This window comes from Felis catus, chromosome D4 (assembly GCF_018350175.1).
Source record: "Felis catus isolate Fca126 chromosome D4, F.catus_Fca126_mat1.0, whole genome shotgun sequence".
Taxonomy (NCBI): Eukaryota; Metazoa; Chordata; class Mammalia; order Carnivora; family Felidae; genus Felis; species Felis catus.
Window position 1 is genome coordinate 68,229,975 of NC_058380.1, and position 21,331 is coordinate 68,251,305.

Below are 21,331 nucleotides of genomic sequence, written 5' to 3' on the forward strand. Positions count from 1 at the left end.
TGCTTTTAAAATGAAATTGGAATTAGATGGAATTAGAGAATTGAGACTGGAAAAGCTCTCTGAGGGTGATGGCAAAGGCGTGAAACGCCCTATTTCACATATTGCAAAATACTCACCATACAAATGATAATCTCGTGGACATATTTTGCAGAATGTAATACAAATAAATTAAAACCTGACTTTAGATTCTCTCGTAGATTTTAATATACATGCAAAAAGTTTCCAAGTTTCAAATTGAGCTAAAAGTTTATTTTTACATTATATGAAAATGAAATAGGCAAATCGATATTGAATAAGATCATGGAGGAAATAGTCTACCGCCTAAGAGAGTATGCTATTGTCAAATAGTGGCAGCATCCTTCATAGACTTACAGTACATGTGTCAATTAACAATTAAGAGTCTAAGTACAGTTCTAAGCTCCATTTAATGATAGAGAAGAAATGGAGAGAGACTCCCACCATCTGACGGATTCTACTTTCTCTGCAATGACTCAGGCAAGATCATCTGAGAGTGAGGGGCCAGTGTGAAGTTCCAACGTCAAGGAAGGTGGAGAAGCATAAGGTGACTTTGCAGAGAATAGGACAGCGTGTCTACCAGAAAAACGTTACATTGCCATGGCTTGAAGGTTGACTGTGGACTCACATTATTTCAGTGATACAAACTGAGTGGTCTCACTGAGCAAGCTGGACACATAGGATGCAAAGAGAAACAATTTTATTCTTCACCCCCAACTGCCTGTTTGAATCCTCTTGGGTCTACTACTCTTTCCAACCCTTCAGATGAGACATTAGAAAGTCTTTTTTTTTTTTAATTTTTTAAAGTTTATTTATTTATTTTGAGGGAGAGAGAGAGCGGGGCAAGGGCAAAGAGAGAGATGGACAGAGAACCCCAAGCAGGCTCTGTGCCACCAGCTCTGTACTGGTGCCACAGAGGGCTCAAACTCATGAACCATGAGAACCATGACCTGAGCCGAAATCCAGAACCAGACCCTTAACTGACTAAGCCACCTAGACACCCCAAGGAAGGTCTTCTGACTGTGATCATTTCAGATAACAAGATGTCCTCTGGTCATTTCATCCTCAAATCACAACCTCAATGTATAAATTAACATGCGTGATAAAACTCCAAACTTCACTGCAAGCTCAGATATGCTTTAGACCAAAGGGCCTGCAGTGGTGACTGGGATATTCATCTCTATTTCCCCGTTAGTGCTACTTCTCCCTGACCCACCACTCTGTTCCTCCACCATTTGACTACTACTGAGCCGTCCAGGGGGGAGCAGAGACAACAGAAAGGTAGAAGGGGGGAAGGCCTTATTTGATGGACACAGATACAAGCTGGTGTAGTTTCCCTCTGGCTCTGACTGTTGTATCCAGATAACTAATTTATTCTTTCACAGGAGCATCTGCAGCCTCCTCAGAAGCTCCTGTGCTGCACCCTTCCAACCAGAATTCCTTGGTCTCAGATGGTGCCTCTCCTCTAGGCCACCTACAATTCCCTTCTGCTTCTCTCTCCAGTGGAACCCCTGACCTCTTTTTGCTGAGGACACCTCACTGACCGCAGGAAGCCCTCTGGATCAAGATTCCTTTCTAAACAAACCACGCTCACATTCTCACCATCAGTTTCACATTTGGTCCCTGCAAAAAGGCAGCTTTGGCCTGGCATACGCCAGAATGTGGTTATTTCCTAAATGCAGCCCTCTGCTGTGCTGACACACACTTTAGCCAGCCTCTCATTAAAGACTTTTTTCCCTAGGCATGAGTCTAATGTCTGTCTGTACCCCTCCGAGCTTCAAAAGATACCTATCAACAATGATTATGAAGCTCCCTCATGGCTAGGGGGGTAAGTATGAGCGAGTATCGGATCGGAAAAACTCACAGCTCAAGGTCAGTGAAAAATAAAGATCATAAAACCTGTTTTCATACATCTTCTTTAGGAGTCATGCATAGGGAGGGGCCAATAATTTGCTTTGGAATGTGATAGCATTTGGCACCCTTGGTCCTGGGGCCTCAGGGAAAACTGGAACAGAGGGCTCTATGTTAACTTTATCTTCCCTCTGTGCAATGTTTCTAATATTACTCAGCCTCCCAGTTGAAGAGCAAGATGGCTGGTTTCGAATTATGTCAAACAGGAATGATGAAAATAGAGTGGCAAGGGGACTTGGGTCCTGGCATGGGTGACTGAATTGATGCACCCTGGAATAAAAGCTGGATAAGGAAAACAGTAAAGAAGGTCAGTGAACTAAAAGGCTCAGGAGGTTGGAGAATGTAGAAGGCATGGTTGAGCAAACATTCTGGAAAGATACTTTTAGCAGTTGATTGGCTAAAGGTAATGAAGATGAGAAAGGGTTGAAGAGTTTGGGGTTTGCAGCCTGGCAGACTGGCCAGTGGTTACAGAACTGTTGGCAGGTGTAGAGTATTGCAGAGGTGAGCTGATTTTCAGGGCATAGTGATGAACTCCACCTTGAACCAGCTGAACGTGAGAGGACAATGAGACATCCAAGTGGAAACGTCACGGGAGGGCAGATGCTCAGAACAACAAGGTTCAAGATGTACCCTTCAGAGCCAGGACCAGAGGTATTATTGGGAGCCAGAGGACTCAACGACTTCCCCAAAGGAGAAACTAGAAGGCAGAATGCAAAGGTTGAGGACCACTAGGGAAATGTACCTTGTTAAAAGGAAGGGGTTTAAAGAGGACCTGTTAACAGAGAGGAAACAGAGCTCTCTGTCATCCAAGAGAAAGAGCTGCATGTGAGAGTCAAGCTAATCTGTTCTGAAGAGTACTTCATCCAAAAATACCTCTTCTTCCTCTTCCTTCCTAATTACCTTTATTGCCTGGTTATGCAGCTAAATCTCCTCCTACCTCTCAAGCTTGGTTTCCACATCCATAAAAGGAAGGTAGTAATTGTATCTGCCTTTTAGGGCTGCGGTAAGGAGACAGTGAGGCAATGGGTGATATGCCTGGTGCAGAGTACAAACCCAACAAGCGTGAACTATCCTTATTATTGTCATGATTTGTCATATTTGCCTCTAATCAATGGTCACTCTTTTACAAGATGAGTATATCAAACTTATTTCCAGAGGGTTTGTGTTTTGTTTTGTTTTGTTTTGTTTTTGATTTTTTGCCTCTCACTTAGCTCTTCCCTCTGATAAAAATGGCACTGGGAAGAGAGACTAATTCAAACGCCGAGACCACTAATAGTCTGGCACAGTTAAATAAATATGCTGTCATTGTAATACTGGTTTGATTTTCAAGTCCAAAGTTCAGAGGTCACTGTTTTCTCTTAGGGACTATGCCTGTGGTTTAGAGACATTGCCACCAGCTGATTGATGCTTGCTGAATTACAACACTTGTTTACTGTATTAGTTTTCTATTGCTATCTAACAAATTACAACAAATTTAATGGCTTACAACAATATCCCTGTACTAGCTCACAGTTCTGTAGGTCTGAAATCTGGGCACAGCGTGGTTAGGTTCTCTGCTCAGAGGCTCACAAGGCCGAAGCCAAAGTGTCAGCTACAGTTCTCATCTGGAATTCAGGGTGTTCTTACAGGCTCACTAGTTGCTGGTAGAATTCAGTTCTTTGTGGTTATAGAACTGAGGTTCTTGATTTCTCTCTAGTTGGTTGGCTGGGGATGTGTCTCAGTTTCTAGAAGCATATCCTTTCCTTTGGCAGGTCACTACATAGCTGTATGCTTTCTTCCAGGCCAGCAGGAATGTTTCTCTCTCCTAAAGGACTCACCTGATTAGAGCAGGCCCACCCAAATAATCTCCTTTTTGCCATATAACATACCATAATCAGTAAATTCATATCACATCATACTCATATGCTCTTCCCACATTCAAAGAGGAAGAGATTATACAAAGGCAAGGATCGCTGGAGGTGAACTTAGAATTCTACCTACCATATTTACCGAGGGAATAGCACTTATGTTTCAGGCACTGAACAAAGCATTGTGGGTACAAGGATAGATTAGATACTGCCTCTGAGTTGCTCATGCTCTAGCCCCACACTATCCAATACAGGAGCCCCTAGCCACATGTGGCTATTGAGCACTGAAAATGTGGCTAATCCAAATTATGAAGTGTCGTAGGTGTAAAATGCACACTGGATTTCAAAGAATTAGTACCCCCCCAAAATTGTGAAATATCTCATTAATACTCATATATTAATTACATATCAAAGTGACAATATTCAGGATATCTTGGTTTCAATGAACTACATTATTGAAATTAATTCCATCTTTTCTTATTCACTATATTTTAGTGTCTACTTAAAAAAAAAAGTAACAAATGTAGCTCCCACTATTGGGCAGTTCTGGTCTAGACCAAAAAAAAAAACAAAAACAAAAAAACCCCAAATAAAACCCCAAGCACTTCCACCCATACCAGATGTCATGAGAGGAGAAGCCAGTGGTGTTCTGGGTACAAAGGAGAGGTCAGCTTTGGGAATGACAGTGCGAACAGGAAAGGCTTTGACTATGTGGTTTCACATTCACAGCTGTAGACGAGGGAGAGTGTGCTTTTGCCCCAATCCCTTCCCAATATGTGGAAATTCTTTACATCGAGCTGCAAAGCAACTACTGCTAGTGACTTGTTTATTTTATTTATTTATTTGTTTGTTTGTTTATTTATTTATTTATTTAATTTTACTTTTTTATTTTAGAAGACACAATTCAGAGTACGATTCTGAAACAAATACAAATGTCCAAATCTAAGCTGACGCTTTCCTAACAAACCTTTAACTGTTCTCCATCCACCTGGACCTTCTCCTTCTTTCACTTGGACCCCCACAGACAGAGCAACTCTCCCTCTGAGCTACTTTGTAGGGTCCGAAACTTCAAGGCTGTCATTGAGAGCAGCCAGTCTTCAAAAGTCCTCCCAGGCAGTGTTTCTCTGGTCTTTGATCTCACCAATAGAGGGCAGCTATTACCAGCTTAATTAGAGAGTAGTTAATACCTTCTTGGCCCTCCCAATTAGTTCAAAGAGCTCTCTTTGGCTTCCTTGACTTTTGACAAATCACTAAAAGAAATGTTGAAATGTGATCTGTAAAAATTTTTTTCTGTAATGGCTTCTTTTTCCAGCGAGAGATTCCCTTTCAGTAATCATTTTAGACTAGATCCCACTTCTCAAAAAGACCCATGTAAATAATGTTTACTTTTGAGACAAATAGTTTTATGTGTAAATAGTTAACACCTGTTATGAATATGCTATGCATTAGATGTTGTGCTAAGCATTTATATCATCTCATTTAATCCTTACAACTCAAAAAGGTAATAACAGTAACAATTATTGAGAGCTTGCTACGTGCTAGGTACTTTTCTAATCTTTATTTGTGATGAAGTTAATTTCAGGATTAAGTGAAATAAAACATGGTAAGTGCTAAGAACAATGCCCGGCACTGGGAGATGTGCTGAGTAAATGTTAACTAATTTTTAATCCTCACAGAGATCCTGTCTCTTAAGTATTATTATTATTATTTCTATTTTACAGAGAAATAAACTGAAGCTTGAAGGGCTTAAATTTGTTGCTTTAGATCAGTTGTTAAACTTTAGTGGGCACCAGAATCAACTGGAGGGCTAATTAAAACAGATTGCTGAGGTCCACCCTTGAACTTCTGCTTTAGGGGCTCTGGGGTGGGAGCCAGGAATGTGCATCACAAGTTCCCCAGTGATGCCATGACATTGCTCAGGGACTGCCTTGCTCTGGGTCATAGAGTTCAGAAAGACTTCACTCCAGCCATTCATGCTCTTTACCACAACTGAACACTCCCTCTTTGTCATCTTATATTAATGGAGCTTAAAGTATCTACAAATCAAGCTGATATCAGAACTTAGACAACTTCAAACAAATTATAAAATCATACCCTTTAAAAATTTTATAATCTAACAACTGACCAAAGGCAAGAAATTTAAGCCATCCAACAGTATAAAATGGTTGACTCACACTACATATTGAGAAATCCTGACCTAAACAGGGCATCAACTCCCTTTCTAAGAAGCATGCCATTCATAAATCCTCATGAGGAAGGGTCTTTTGCTCACTTCCAGCCACCACATATGCTGGCAAAGATGAGTAATATCTTTTCTAAATATACACAGAGACCTTCCCAGGCAAATTACGGCTTCTTACAGTGGAGGAATACACAACACCTTCACATTCAGGGTTTTCTCCAGGGAGGAAAAGATGGCGATGGGACTGAGAAGAATTCACAAAGGGTTTAGTCAGAATACCAATGTTTCTGTTCTTTAAGAAAAAAAAGTAAAACAATTCTGGCAAAATGTTGAGGTTAAAGCTGGTTGATAAGTACACAGATGCTTACTGCATTATTCTCCACATTTTTCAGAATCTTTGGACTATTTTCTAAATACATATTTTGAAAGGCCCTACGCTACTTTCTAGTTAGTAGGGAAAGCACACACAGGAAAACCAGACACAGCCCCACCTCCCATGATGACCACTGCCCCGTGAAGAAGGTGGTCCTGAATCAAACAATCATAGTGGGTGCAGAGGTACAGACAGGGCTGTTATGCAAGACTAAGTTTCCGAGTATGAGGAAGGCTTTCAACTCTCATACTTGACCTAGACATAGGGTCCAGGAATGCTACTCTGAGGAAGTGGAAATTCAGCGCTGTGCTGAAGGACATGGAGGTGTTACCTAGGAGCGGGTGGGTTGCAGCTCGAAGAAAACTGTGTGGGGAAGGAGCAAGGAGTTTTCAAAGGAATGAAGGCATGTCTGCGGGTCTGCAGAAAGGTGAGCATGCAAAAAGCATGACATGAGATGAAGCTCCAAACATGGACGAAGGCCAGACTATATTGAGGACTTCAGATTTGATCAGTGCGTTGTCAGAATGTGACGATGGTCATTTGGAAATAGGCTGAAACTGTAAATATTAGAGCCTTGGCTATTAAGCATCTGTAGTATAACAAGTGGTATACTGGCAAACTGGCTCTCCCGGTTAAAAAAAAAAAAAAGTCCCGGTTGGAGTGTTTGCCAGTTTCTGTGGTGTAGATACTCCCACCATGCCTGATTTCAAGCCATCCACGTGATGTTACAGAACACGGAGTTGGGAAGAGATGTGTAGACAGGCTCTCATGAGCTGATACAAGCCATTGTATTATACACCTCAGTTCTAGACAAACTAAATAGAAATGATACTGTGTACTCTGGTATTAGTGAGAAGCAAGCCGGTGTTGGTGGCAGACAGAATGCAACCCATTTTTTCACAGAGAATATAAAACGTTCTCTTATTTTATGAAGGAAGTCACCAGACAAGTTTTGGATTTTGCCATTTGATGTAATCAAATCAGAACAAACTATGATTTCAATCTAACCTTGAGTTTATAAGCGTCATTCATCCTTTGTTTCCTTATGTGTAAAATGAAGAATCCCTTGAAGGGATAGAATCTTTATTTTATGAAATGAGGTCTTTTATAATCAAGATCTAATTTATGCTCATTAAGGGTTACAGCTTTCTTGTTTCATTGCCAGGGTATAGGGGAAGAAAAAATTAGCCATCTGCTTGCTAGTGGTTGCTGACTCATAAAATGAAATAGCCCCTCTTCTCGGTATGTCAGAGAATCACCACTGAGGCTGGTTAAGTGATTTCACTTTGCACTTTCAACACCTAGTCCTTAGCCTACTAAGAGGAGGCATCTAATAGACCAAATACCTATATAACTAAACAAGCATTCTTTTTTTTTTTAAGTTTTATTTATTTATTTTGAGACAGACAGAGAGAGAGAGAGAGAAAGCCCGAGTAGGGCAGGGGTAGAGAGAGAGGGACAGAGAGAATCCAAAGCAGGCCCTTTGCCATCAGTACAGAGCCTGATGCAGGGATAGATCCCATGAACTGTGAGATCATGACCTGAGCCAAGATCTAGTTGGACGCTTACTGACTGAACCACCCACACCACCCCTGTAAGCATTCTTTATATCTACAATATATTCCATCAGAACATGGGATTCATTCTACAATTAAAATTTTAGACACCTGATTTTCTAGAGCCACTCTAGGTGATAGCCTACTGTGTATGAGGTCCTTGGATGTGCCTGACTTTCTGAAGAAGTTTAAAAGAAAAAAAATTCAGTGTTATCTCATGAATCCCAATTTGGTACACCATAGGTGTTTTCAGTACCTTTTATAAACCAGATTGTATAGAAAGTGAAATTTCCTGATTGTGAAGGTTTTTTAAAGACTGCTCTGTAAGAGTGGTCTCCTTGACAGAGGATATAAGGCAGAACCCTCCAGTGTCATTGATGAGGCGCTACAATAATTTCCCTTGTAAAATATTCCTATATGATTCATTTATTGCATGAAATAAAAGTGAATGGTAGCACACGCTTGCATGGAATATCATTTGAAATCTCTCTAAGGACCTGTTATTACTTTAAAAACACCCCCATTACAATAATTTATCATGAAATCTTATTCATGTTTGCTTCAAGGGCTGTACTTGGAGCCCCAAAGAACCACCCAGGGGCATAGGCCATGGACTGGCCATATTGCTCTGGGAGATCTTCTAAATTTTTATTATGGACATGAATTTTCACACATACTCCAAATTAGGGAAAATAGTAGAATGAATTACCATGTACCCATCACCTAGCTTCAATAATTGTCAGTTCACGGCTGATCTTGTTTATCTTTACCCCCATCCCCTTCCCGTTCATCTGACCCCACACTGAATTCCTGAGAGCTTTCAAAGGAAGTTAAGAATCTTATCCTGTGGCAATAACAACTACTCACTTTCCCTACTGGAGACTAGACTTTCTTGTAACCTCACAGTAAAAGTACAGCTAATCAAAGAAGGAATGAACACATTTTCCAAGGCATTCTATTGACATGCTCAAGGTTTTTCATCAATCTTATGAAAGAGGGTGACATCTTCAGTTCAAATTAAAGTGACTCATCAAGCCAGAGGGGTGGGTCACTGAGGACATATGACACCTTCCAGTTTAACCAGCTTTTTGACTATGAACACCTGTATAGTCATCTTGCAATGAACCTCTTCCTGACCCATCTGTAATGAAAGACTCTGTTTACCTGAACCCTACCAGTATAGAAAGAAATGGTTTCAATATTTATTGCAGGAATCCTCAATTTTTGGAGAGTTTGAATTTAAATCAAATTCAAAAGCAAGTTCATACCTTTACTTTAGAAGTAAAGCAAACCATTGGAAAAAGCATTGGAAGAGAAAGAGAGACTGATTCTTTCAAACAGGAATTCTGTATCTATCAATTTTTCTTCAATAATCAAGCAGGTCTCCAAAGATGTATGTATTAGGGTGTTGTTCACAATAGATTGAGTATTAGGAAAACATTGAACACAATTATCCAACAATAGAAGACTGTGTAAATAAATCATGGAACACCCACACAATGGAATATTATGAAGCCTTAAAGAATGATGGGTAAATATTTGTGATTTTAATAGTAACAAAAATGTTTTCTTTAAAAAATAAATTGTAAAAACAAAAGAAATGACAGGACAACCTACAGATGAAAAGACACTTAAGAGACATGTTAACCAACTGCAATATATCGTATCATCTTTATAAATTCAAGTGTGCACACACACACATACACAAAAGTTGAGGAAATTAAACAATGACCATATATTGAATAATACTATGGGAATTTTTATGATGATTTTTTAAATGTGATAATAGTATATTATTACTTATTAAGTTTTGTATTCAGAGATGAAATGTTATATCAATGGTGTTGTAAAGCTATAGATGAAACAAGAGTCACAAAGTTTGAGGGTTCATTATACTTTACTCTCTAGTTATGCACATATTTAAAACTATGCATTATAAAACATATTTTAAGTTATGAAACAGGATATATTCTGTGATCCTATGCCTTAGTTTATTTTAGATATCTTTTCTCTTACTCTTCTACAATGAAACGTGACTTAGCTTTTTAACACAGACATAACATACTTTTTGGAATAAATAATTTAACAACTTGAACTACTTTGTGTTAGACATTGATCACCCCAAATTTTCTGTTTTCCCACTGTTTCTAATATATCACTGAATATAATTGTTCATAAACTGTTAAAAATAACAATGTAAGACATTATTCTCTCAAACCAAAATTGTTGATCTTCTATTAATCTAAAGCCCTTATATCAGTTATGAACTCACTTTTCTCCCGTGGCCTGGGGGCAATTCATGCCTGAAGCAAGCAAAGAGATAAACACAACTCTTTTGAAATCCTGGACTTACAAAGCTAGATCTTAATAAACAAAATAAGGAAGCAATTTCCTAACAGGTGAGTATAGAGAAAAAACAAAAACTTTATATAAATGATTTGGATAGCTTATTATTCTAGGGACAATTTTGCCTACATCAGTAAGAAAATGTGATTTTTCCAGGTACTAGTTTTGCTTTTGCTCTGTTAGGGTGGCTAGATTTACTTTGGATACGGAAAAGTTAAGTCACCAAGAAACTACACTTTCAAAGTCCTACAAGAGGCATTTAAGCCTCAAGTGGGGCTTTTAGAAAGTGACTGTAAGCATACAAAATGGAATTAGGATAAATTAAATATGAAGTATTTATCAGTATAGAGCCTCTGTTGAATAGCACGTTATGCTACATAACTTGCTCCTACTTTTAAAAACTAAACTACAGCTCCTGTGTACAGGGAAGAAAGCAGTTTGGAAATTGGATTTTTATGATTCTGCTTGTGTCCCCCAAGGCTCCACATTCTTTAGCTGACTAGGAAATTCTGCTTTGCTTCTAGTGTTGATCTCCCCTCCCTGGCTCTCTCAACTACAGGCCCTGAACCCAATTTTAGGTAATTAAATTCTGTCTCACTCAAGCTCTTGAGCCCGAGAACATCTTCTGTCCAGAGTACATCTTCACATCACCAGAGAGCGGGGTCTGCAATGGGCCTTACTGCCCTGTCCTGTTGCCTCATGGGTGCAGGGAGCAGGTGGACTGTCCCCTGACCCCTTCTCCACTAGCATTTCAGGTCATGTGTTTTGGTCTCCAGATTGTTCCTGGGTCAACACCCAGAGAGAAGCCCTAAGTCTCAACCTTCTGACTATTCCTCTAGTAACTGCAGCCTGAGGGCTGGCTCCCTGCATAAGGGACCACCTGGAGCCACACTGCCCCCTGGTGGATGCTGTTCTCCTTAGGTGGGGGCTGAACATAATTCGGATTATGGGATATCCCTCAGTGGTGTGCTGACTGATCAGTTTTCAGGCATTTTACAAGTTGGACTGTTAAACACAGCCATTATTAAAATTTAAGTTATATAAACATACAATTAATTTACATTAAAAGCAAAGGTCATAAATACACAAACTCATCACTTCTCAATAATCCTACTACATTTTACTATTGCCTGTGCTTGTGAGTTATTTACATCTTTTGTTATCTGGATGGTGGAAATTATTCCACTTATCAAATCATGGTTGAACTGTAACTACAGGTTGGCTATAGATACAAGAGTTCAGCAACAATCAGTGAAAACATTTAGTGAGAATCAATTGGCTATATGGAATTTAAAGGAGATTGTATGTTTTATTATTACTTATAAACTGTGTGCTACACAACCTTTGTATCAGTAAAACTTATAAATGGATATCATTTTGTTTTTTCCCCAGAGAGCTAATTGTTAACCATTTTGAAGCATACTGCAGTAGCCTTTCCTCCCACTCAGTGCCAGTTCTATGGACTGATTAAATGCTGCCAGTTCTGTTACCTCCCATTACTATGATCCAATAGAAGGTGGGACTCTCACATCCAACTCTCTCTTGTTTTATCTTGTCCAGGTTGAAGGACATCCACTGGCATAACACACCCGGCCTCTTCGGTTCCTTTACACATTGCCCCCACTCCCACCCCGGGAGGTGAACTGACTTAGCCTGCTTGGTGAGTTTAGAAGGAGAAAGAAGTCGCATGTGGCCTAGCTCTCGTTTGTGTTCCTTTTCTTAGGGAATATCAACAGAAGGCATCTTTCTGCACGAGGGGAAGACTGCCATGTTCTGGTGTGGCCTCAGGGTGATGAGTAAGTTGGTCAACTGCTGGAGTTTGGTGTGAGAATCCCACCTGCTCACAGATAGAAGCTCAGCTCTATAAAGCGGCATTGATCAGTAATGAGGGCCATAAACTGACCTCCACTGATGACTCCCTTGTCTTATTTCTCCTGGTTCAAAAATTGAATGGGGGTCCTTTCCCATCAGCTTTTGCTCCTGGAGTCCCAGAATGCCTCATGGCTGCGCCCATGTGTATTGGTATGCATAAGCCTTTTCTAAGATTTGAAAACTTGAATGGCAAATTTATTTGATTCCAATTCCTTTTATTACCAACATGTGTATGTGATAATAATAATGCTGACACACAATTGGGCACCTTTTACATGCCAGATATTGTGAGTACAAAGATAGACCCGGAAGAACAAGTCTTTTACTGACCTAGAGTGTTTAAGTAACTTTCTCCCAAGGTCACAAAGTGACCAAGCTGGTTGTCTGATTGCAAAGCCCTTGTTCCTTCCATGATACTTTGTCTTCCTTTTCTCTCTCTCTCCTTCTCTCCTTCACCCATCCTTCTACTACCTTCCCTCATTTCCACATTTTCTAGCCCTTTGACACAGAAAACTAAGACGGCATTTGAAACCTCAGATTGCAGTATTTGTGTGTATATGTATGTATGTAGGTATGTATATGTGTGTGTGTGTGTGTGTGTGTGTGTGTATATATGTATATGTATGTATGTAAAATCCTAGAAAATCTTACCCCAACAGCTGGCCTCAAGAACTTTGGCAGCAAGCAGAAGGAAAATTGTGGCTGTCTTTTTAGTATCCTCCTCAGGTTTCTGATGAGGAATGTCCAGCATCTATTCAAGGTCCTGGGGGAAGAAGTCACAAAGAAAATCATGTGTGAGAGAGACCATAAGACTTCATCAAGCTGGGGTCTGTCCAGGCTTGACCTGGGGTGGGCTCTATGTGGAAAATGTAGCCTTTCCTTAAATGGAGTGTTTGCTGTTACTTCCAAATTAAGGTTTCTTTCCCTGGAGTCAATAGTTGTGTAATAGGTTCAGGGATTGAGCAAACAGTTTAAAAATTACTTGAGGAATGATTGAGAAAAGCAGGGGAATACACACACACACACACACACACACACACACACACACACACACATTCTCAATGGCAGTAATATCACCCTCAAGAGGGTGAAAATTGGTTCTTGGGGGTTCTCTTTAAATATAAATCACATAAAATACCTATCTACATGCAGTACCTAACAAATACACAGTACATCTATGGTATTAACGTGTCATAGAAGGGATATCAAGAAAAACATGTCTAAAAAGTCTCCTTAGGGGAGCGACAATTTTTTCAATGGCTGAAAAGCACTGACGTATATAGAGCCTAGAAGAGTATGTGACGCAAGGTAGATATTCAATACGTGTGAATTGTGGTTGTTACTATCATGGTTAGTTGTTACTATGATTGTCCTACAAACTCACTAGAGAACTATGCTGTCCCATCATGGTCAAGGTGGAGAGGCGTGTGTACTGTGGCAAGATCCCAGATGAAGTTAGCTTAGGGTGGATCCTGAATAAGCTAGAGGGCCAGGGTTCTAGAAAATAAGCAGATTTTTGCACACCACTAGAGGACCTCTGGATGCCCCAAAACATCTGTTGAAGTGTTCAAATCCAAAGAACAAGGCATGGCGCAGATGACTGTAGGAAGTGTACAGGCTATCACAATGCCCATTTAATCTTCTGGGGAAAGGAAATGCTCCCAAATTCCAATTCTTCCTGGCCACATACTCCACCACCAAGTTTTGTGCACTTGCCTTGTTGCTTCTTACAGAGGATCTGGCTTCCAGGAGACATTCAATAAATGAGTTAATATAGGGCTGGGGCAAATGTTGAGCAACTTGTCATGCATGCTCCATGCGCTCTGCATGATGGAGGAAAACTAAATAATGCAATGATTATTCTTAAAACCTATGTCTTTTAGCTTACAAAGTGGTTTCATACATAGTGTCTTATTAAACAACACAACTCTGTTGGGTCAGTAATCTATCCCCACTTGAAGGATAAAGAAGCTCAGGCTTGTAGAGGTCCCTTATTTGTCTTCTTTAGCTACCAAGAAACAAGTAACAGCAAGGTTCTTTTCTACTATACTACACCACTTCTAATAATCCTTTCCTACAGAGGAAGAGGACACATGAAATGGTAAAGCTATGGAGGAAAAGTCAAGCACTGGGACTTGGAGACCTCCTTATAAGGAATATGGTAGTGTCTGTGAATTGACCCAATCAAGTCATGGAAGACAGGGTGTTATCTTCATGGAGTATAAATCTGGCCCATGGCAGAGCCTCCTGAGGCTGGTCAAAGTCATCAACTGCCAAGTTACAGGGAAATGAAAGCCCATCAAAATAGAGTATGGAAGCATCTCAAGATGATGTGAAATTTGGGATATAAAAGACTTAGGCACAAATGTTTAGAACAAAAATATGACATGAAAAGTAAATGACTAGGTACACACTTGGCACAAATTTTTATTTCAGGGCGATAGCTTCAAATGTAGGAATGATGGATATTTGACTAAGAATGAAGAGAATTTTTCAAAGACTGAAAAGAATGTGTTTAGTCAGATACCAATTCATCTGGCCAAAAGGGCTGTAAATGGAAAACAGATGGGAAGGGAGAAAAAAACACCTAGATAAAACTGAAATGTGTTTCCATGAATGACATTAAGGAGGGCTGGGAAGAATTTCAACAGTGAGGGAGGTGCCGAGTGATTCAATACGAAAACAATCAGGAGGGACATCAGAAACAAAATGTAGGTAGCAGATGTCCAGATATCATGCACAGAACATACATAAGCAAACAGCAACTTTGATATTAAGGCCCAGGGCAACCAACAAGACCTCACGGATACCACTGAGAGTTGGCGAGATGGAACAGATCCATGGGAACACAGTGATAGAAGGGTGTGCTGAGCACAAAGACCTGTTGGAAGTAGATGGGGCAGCACTGTAGGCTGTGACAACAATAGATTCAGAGGACTCCCTGAACACTTGGATGAAGATGAAAGAAGAGAGGGACAGAAGTGACATTTTCATGGAAGCAGAGCTGAGCCACATGGAGGAAATCCACAAAACTGGCAGAGCACACACAGTGGAGATAACATTTGGACCCTTGATTCAGATAAAAGCAGAGTTTTTCACTTTCCTTCCTATAATTTCATGTCCTACAGGGTATAGGAAAGAATAGAAATAATTGTGCTCTGATTCCAACCAATGGGAAGAAGCCATTCATCGGAATGGAAGGGATGGGAACCTGGAAAAATGTGGCCACATCATCTTCAAAGTGGGGCAAGACAGAGCTGGATAAAATGTGTACAGAGGATTTTAGGAAGCTAGACTTCAACACTTTCTTTTTTTTTAAATATAGGCATAATTCCACAAGTTTTCAAAAGAAGACAAAACCAGGAAGTGCTCAGAAACATGACCCTGGGCAATTCCAATGAGGAGAAAAAAGGTGGGGAGATTCTTAAAAAAAAAAAAATCAAAGTGATGGCATAGAACTCTTTAAGCTACGATACAGATTAAATATTTAGAAACATGGAGGCAAATGGTAATGCTATAAGACTGACCTGGAATCACACAAATAGCAGGAATGTTAAAATCCTAGAAGAATCAAAGCACAAAGCATGCAGAAATGGTAAGGACCAGAGAATAGTGTTATGGGACCAAAGGAATTATGATGAGGGATGGCAGAAAGGTTGTATTGTTTCTCAAATGATGTTACGTTCATTTAGGTTCTGATTAGCACTGTGATTTGAGGCTGAAAACACAAGTGTATGAGTATGGTGAAATCCAAGTCTGGGGAAAATGTTACTGATCCCTTTGGGAATCTAATCTGAGACCAGATGAGGTGGTCCACAGTCTGTGGATCAAGTGGCATACATTTGCGCGTCTGCAAACTTTCTTCTTACTATTACTAACGGTATTTCAGCAAGTTGATCTTCAGATTATTGCAGAAGCTACAAGATATCATTCTTTTTGGTCAGAAGAATTTCCTCCAGTTGCATTCTCTCTTTTACTATCAGAGTTTTAAAACTGGATACATCGAGGGGCCCTTGGGTGGCTCAGTTGGTTAAGTGTCCAACTCTTGATTATGGTTCAGGTCATGATTTCACCACTGTGAGCTTGAGCCCTGAGTTGGGCTTCCTGCTGGGTGCAGAGCCTGCTTAAGATTCTCCCTCTCCCCCTGCCACTGTAAGTAAGTAAGTTACGTAAGTAAATTAATAAAACCAGAAACATCTAATTGAAGGCATAACACTAACTAGCTACAGAAGGATAGTCCTCAGCAGGATCCTGTTTATTTCTGTAGGCCAAGGAATCTTAATTAAGGTACTCCACCTTTACCAATGAAAACTGAAATATTTGGAGTTTCTTAAAACTTGCCTAGAGTGGTTTCTCTTGAAAGGACTTGCAAAAATGAGTGTCATCTTTTATAATAACTATGGAGTTAGCTCATAATCAATACACCATTTCTTTAAGCTTATTTATTTTGAGCGAGAGAGCGTACACACAAGTGGGGGAAGGGGCAGAAAGAAAGGGAGAGAGGGAATCCCAAGCAGGCTCCAAACTGTCAGCATGGAGCCCAACATGGGGTCCAATCTCACAAACCGTGAGACCATGACCTGAGCTGAAATCGAGTCAGGCGCTTAACCAACTGGCACCCCTCAATACACCATTTTATGAAGTTCAAGAAGAGGCAAAACTGATCTGTGAGGATATAAATTGTAATAGTGGTTGCCAGGATAGATGGAGCAAGGATAAGATGGAAAGGGACCCTAGTGAACTTGCTAGGATGATGGCATATTCTATTTTTCAACTGGAATGTTGATTACATGGATATATGCATTTGTCAAAACTCATCAAACTGTCACTATATGTAATTACCCCTGTATAGAATACATAAAAAGAATATAATAAATCTGGGTAGTGAGATGAAGAGAAAAAAGAATGATTTTTCTATGATGACTTGACAGTAATTAAATGAAGTTAACACGGTCAAGGAATCAGAGAAAACTAGAGGCTCAGAACTTAAAACTTAGCAGTGCTCTTGAATTGGACTTAGGGAAAAGCAAGTTTCACCAATGCCCGTGAGTTGTTAATTTCCCATTGGCAAAGTTTTCCAGATTGTGAAGAAATGGCATCACCACCTTTTGTCCAAGTACCAGTGGTTTACAAACTTCCATGCACAGAAATATCACTGTGGGTGCTTGTTAAAAACGAAGTTTCTGGAGTGCCTGGGTGGCTCAGTAGGTTACGCGTTCGACTTCAGCTCAGGTCATGATCTCATGGTTCATGAGTCTGAGCCCCACGTTGGGCTCTGTGCTGACAGCTAAGGAGCCTGCTTTGGACTCTGTCTGTCTCTCTCTCTCTCTCTCTCTCTCTCTCTCTCTCTCTCTCTCTCACACACACACACACACACACACATAAACATTACAAAAATTTTTTTAAAAATGTAGTTTCTGGGTCCATACCTGGAAATTATGGCAAGGTAAATCTACGTTAGTGCCTAGGAACCTGCATTTAATAAATACCCTTGGTAAGGTTTTTCTTAATGTTTATTTATTTTTGAGGGAGGGAGGGGCAGAGAGGGATACACAGAATCCGAAACACTCTCCAGGTTCTGAGCTGTCAGCACAGAGCCCGACATGGGGCTCAAACCTGAGTCGATCATGACCTGAGTCAAAGTCAGACACTCAACCGACTGAGCCACCTAGGCACCCCCCCGCCCTTGATGAATCTGAACTACTCATGGACCTACACTTTGAAAAACACTTCATTTGATAATCAAATCATAAAACTGGCTACTACTTCCTCTAACTTCAGGCTCTCCAGGCAACATTCTTATAATAAGGCATTTTTCCATGCCTTCACAGAAAAAAATATGTTGCTTCACAGAAAACATGTATTCCAGCTCGTGTGACAGCACTCTTTCTCATTCTAAATAATAAATAGGCATTGGTTTTGTAGTTACAGTTTGGTGACCTTGGTAAGTATTGACTTGCCCCTTATAAATGGATGTGCTTACCACGTGATACGGAAAAATTGTGCTTCTTGAATTGTGAGAAACAGAAATGTGATGTGTGCCAAATTTACTGAGATAAAGGGTATTTCCAAAAGTTCCTCTTTAAAGAATACCTATGCCTGACATCATTATGGCCGTTATGTTCTCTCTTTTTTTCTAATTAATAAACTTTATTCTTTTAGAGCAGTTTTAGGTACACAGCAAAATGAAGTAGGAAGTACAGAGAGTTCCCATATATCCCCTATCCTCCCCACCAACACAACGTTCCCACTATGGACATTCTGTACCTCAGCTGTATATTTGTTATGTTCAATGATGCTACGCTGACACATCGTTATTACTCAAAGTTCATAGCATAAGTCAGGTTCACTCTATGTCGTACATTTTAAGGGTTCTGACAAATGTTATATTCTTTTAAGCAATTGAACTTAACAATAAGCATCTGTAAATTAATTTTTCATTCTAAACCTAATTCAATGGATTTTTCAATGATTTGTGTTGTGGTTTTCTGAGTCTAAATAAATGTTCATTACTGACATTTTGGAAAGTGGGAACATATAAAAAAAATTACCAGTTATTCTACCACTCTGGGCTCACCACTGTGAATATTCAATTTTTTTTCTTCAAGTCATTATTCTATCTTTATGTACACGTATTTTTTAATTTTTTTTTAATTTTTTAAAATTTTATTTATTTTGAGAGAGACAAGTCAGTGCGAGCTGGGAAGGGGCAGAGAGAGGGACAGAGAGGGAATCCCAAGCAGGCTCTGCACTGTCAGCACAGAGCCCAACGTGGAGCTCAAACTCGTGAACCACAAGATCATGACCTGAGCTGAAACCAAGAGTCAGACGCTTAACTGACAGAGCCATCCAGGTGCCTCTATGTACATGTATTTATCATGGTGGTGGTAATGGTTGTTGTTTATTTATTTATAAAACTGGGATTATACTATATAAACATCTCCTAACATTGCATCATTGTATCATATTTTAATAACAACTCTCCTCTTATCTGATTTTCATCTTTCTTTTTCTATTTATCACCACCTTACATATTTGTTTGCCTATTTTTTGTCCCTTCCTGAATGAGTGTTCCAGGATAGTAGTTATTCCATGAGAGAGTTCTGCTCACTATGAAAAGCCAGTATCTATAATAGTATCTGACACACGTTATTCATATATATTTGCAGGATGAATGAATACATGAATGAGTGGCATTTTATTCTATCAGTAAATATGCTCCAAAATCATGATTTATAATGCTTAAGCAGTCATATACAATGTACCTCGTTGAATGCTCTCCTAGCATTCAACAGTAAGGCCACTTCCACCTTCCCATTTTTATTATTATAATTAATAATGATATGTACATCTAACTTACAAAAGGGAGTTCTTTTTTCTGATTATTTTCCTAGGACAAATACCCAGAAATAGAGTTATTCTGTCAAAAGTTATTTAAAAAAATTTTTTTAAGTTTATTCATTTATTTTTGAGGGAGAGAGAGAACAAGCAGGGAAGGGACAGAGACAGAGGAAGACACAGAATCTGAAGCGGGCTCCAGGCTCTGAGCTGACAGCAGAGAGCCTGATGCAGGGCTCAAACCCATGAACCACCAGATCATGACCTGAGCTGAAGTCAGATGCTTAACCAACTGAGCCACCCAGGCACCCCCCAAAATTATAAAAAAATCTTAAAGACCGTTTCACGTATTGCCAGCTTCCAAGAGTGTGTAGGGGACCAGAATATGCCACTCCAAAATACACCACTTTGGCATAAGGATTATTATGAGCTGGAGGCAAAACTGACAGAGGCAGAAAGAAGCCTACCTGGAGCTTCCCTTATCTAACTAAAAGCAGGAACTTCTGAGAAATGAGGACTGCCATAACTCACCTCTCCCAGGGAAGTTTTATAGCCATGAAAAGGACAGAAAGCCAACACTGAGATGGACCTCCACGAACAAACCTTACTCCATTAGTTTCTCCCAAATATTTACCTTCCCACAGTTGGTCACCCTTAGAAGCCTACAGCCCTTTTCCTTTATCCTGTCACTTCTCTATGAATTTACTGTGCTTTGCTAAGATGCCATATAAGCCCAAGTTCTAACCACCTCTTTGAGTTATTTATCACTGAGTTCTCCTACATGTATGTGCAACGTATGTGTTAATAAAATTCTTTTGTTTTTCTCTTGTGAATTTGTCTTTAGTTGGTCTAATCTGCAAGGGCCCAGCCAACGACCCTAAGATGGATAGAGGAAAAAAGCTCTTTTTCTTCCCTATAAGTGTAAAAGAGGAAGCGGACACGACTTTTAAAGGCTTAGATCCAAATGGCACAGCATTACTCTCACTGATGTACTGGTTAAAGTCCAGCTTTGATATGGCAGGGACTATACAAGCACATGAGTGCCAACAAGCCTAGTTCACTGGGAACATTTCTGTGCAACTATTATATCACTCTTTCTGGTTTCCCAGAGTTCTTATGGCTTTTCTTTCTTTCTTTTTTTTTTTTTAATATATGAAATGTATTGTCAAATTGGTTTTCATACAACACCCAGTGCTTATCCCTTATGGCTTTTCTTTTGATTGTATTATTTCAAAAAGATTTGGAGAAGTGAAAAAAAGTATTCTTCATTTTAATTCACCATATTCAAAGTAGAAGTTGAGTATTTGCTTTGAAAATGGCTATGTACTTTATTTTGTGGTATTTATATTATTCTCTCTCTCTCTATATATATATATATATACACATATATATGTATGTATTATGTAATACATTTACAATAATCCTCATTCTCCAATCCCATCAGTATCACTTAATTGAAAAAGTAATTTTTCTTTGAGAATGAAATCCCTTAGAATAAGAATATATTAAATTCCATAATTTAAAAAAAAACATTTTTAAAATGCCTATTATGAGTTGGTCTTACAATTAAGATGCACAGTAATATTTTCAATTCAATTCAATAGTCAGTAACCACAAAGCATTTATTTTTTTTTAAAGCATATTGAGCTCTTATTAAATACATGGTATGTAAGGGATATAAACAATTATAAGACACAGTGCTGTCTTCAAGGGACCTTGCAATATGGAAAATTATCCAATGTAATAAAAATGAACATCTAGTATCCACATGCAAAAGAAGGAAATTGGGCCCTCTATAACACTGTATGCAAATGAGACTCAAAATGGATCAAAGACCTAAACATAAGATCCAAAACTACAAAACTTCTGGAAGAACACATAGGGGAAGCCT

General features: G+C 39.4%; 1 long non-coding RNA gene across 1 annotated transcript in view; it reads right to left on the reverse strand.

Annotated features, from left to right (window-relative positions):
- The window catches only part of LOC111557522, a 44,255-nt gene that overhangs the window by 12,962 nt on the left and 9,962 nt on the right, over window positions 1-21,331 (reverse strand). Inside the window, exon 2 of the long non-coding RNA XR_002737608.2 lies at window positions 12,754-12,865. This is a non-coding gene — a long non-coding RNA (uncharacterized LOC111557522). The remainder of the gene's footprint in view (window positions 1-12,753; window positions 12,866-21,331) is intronic.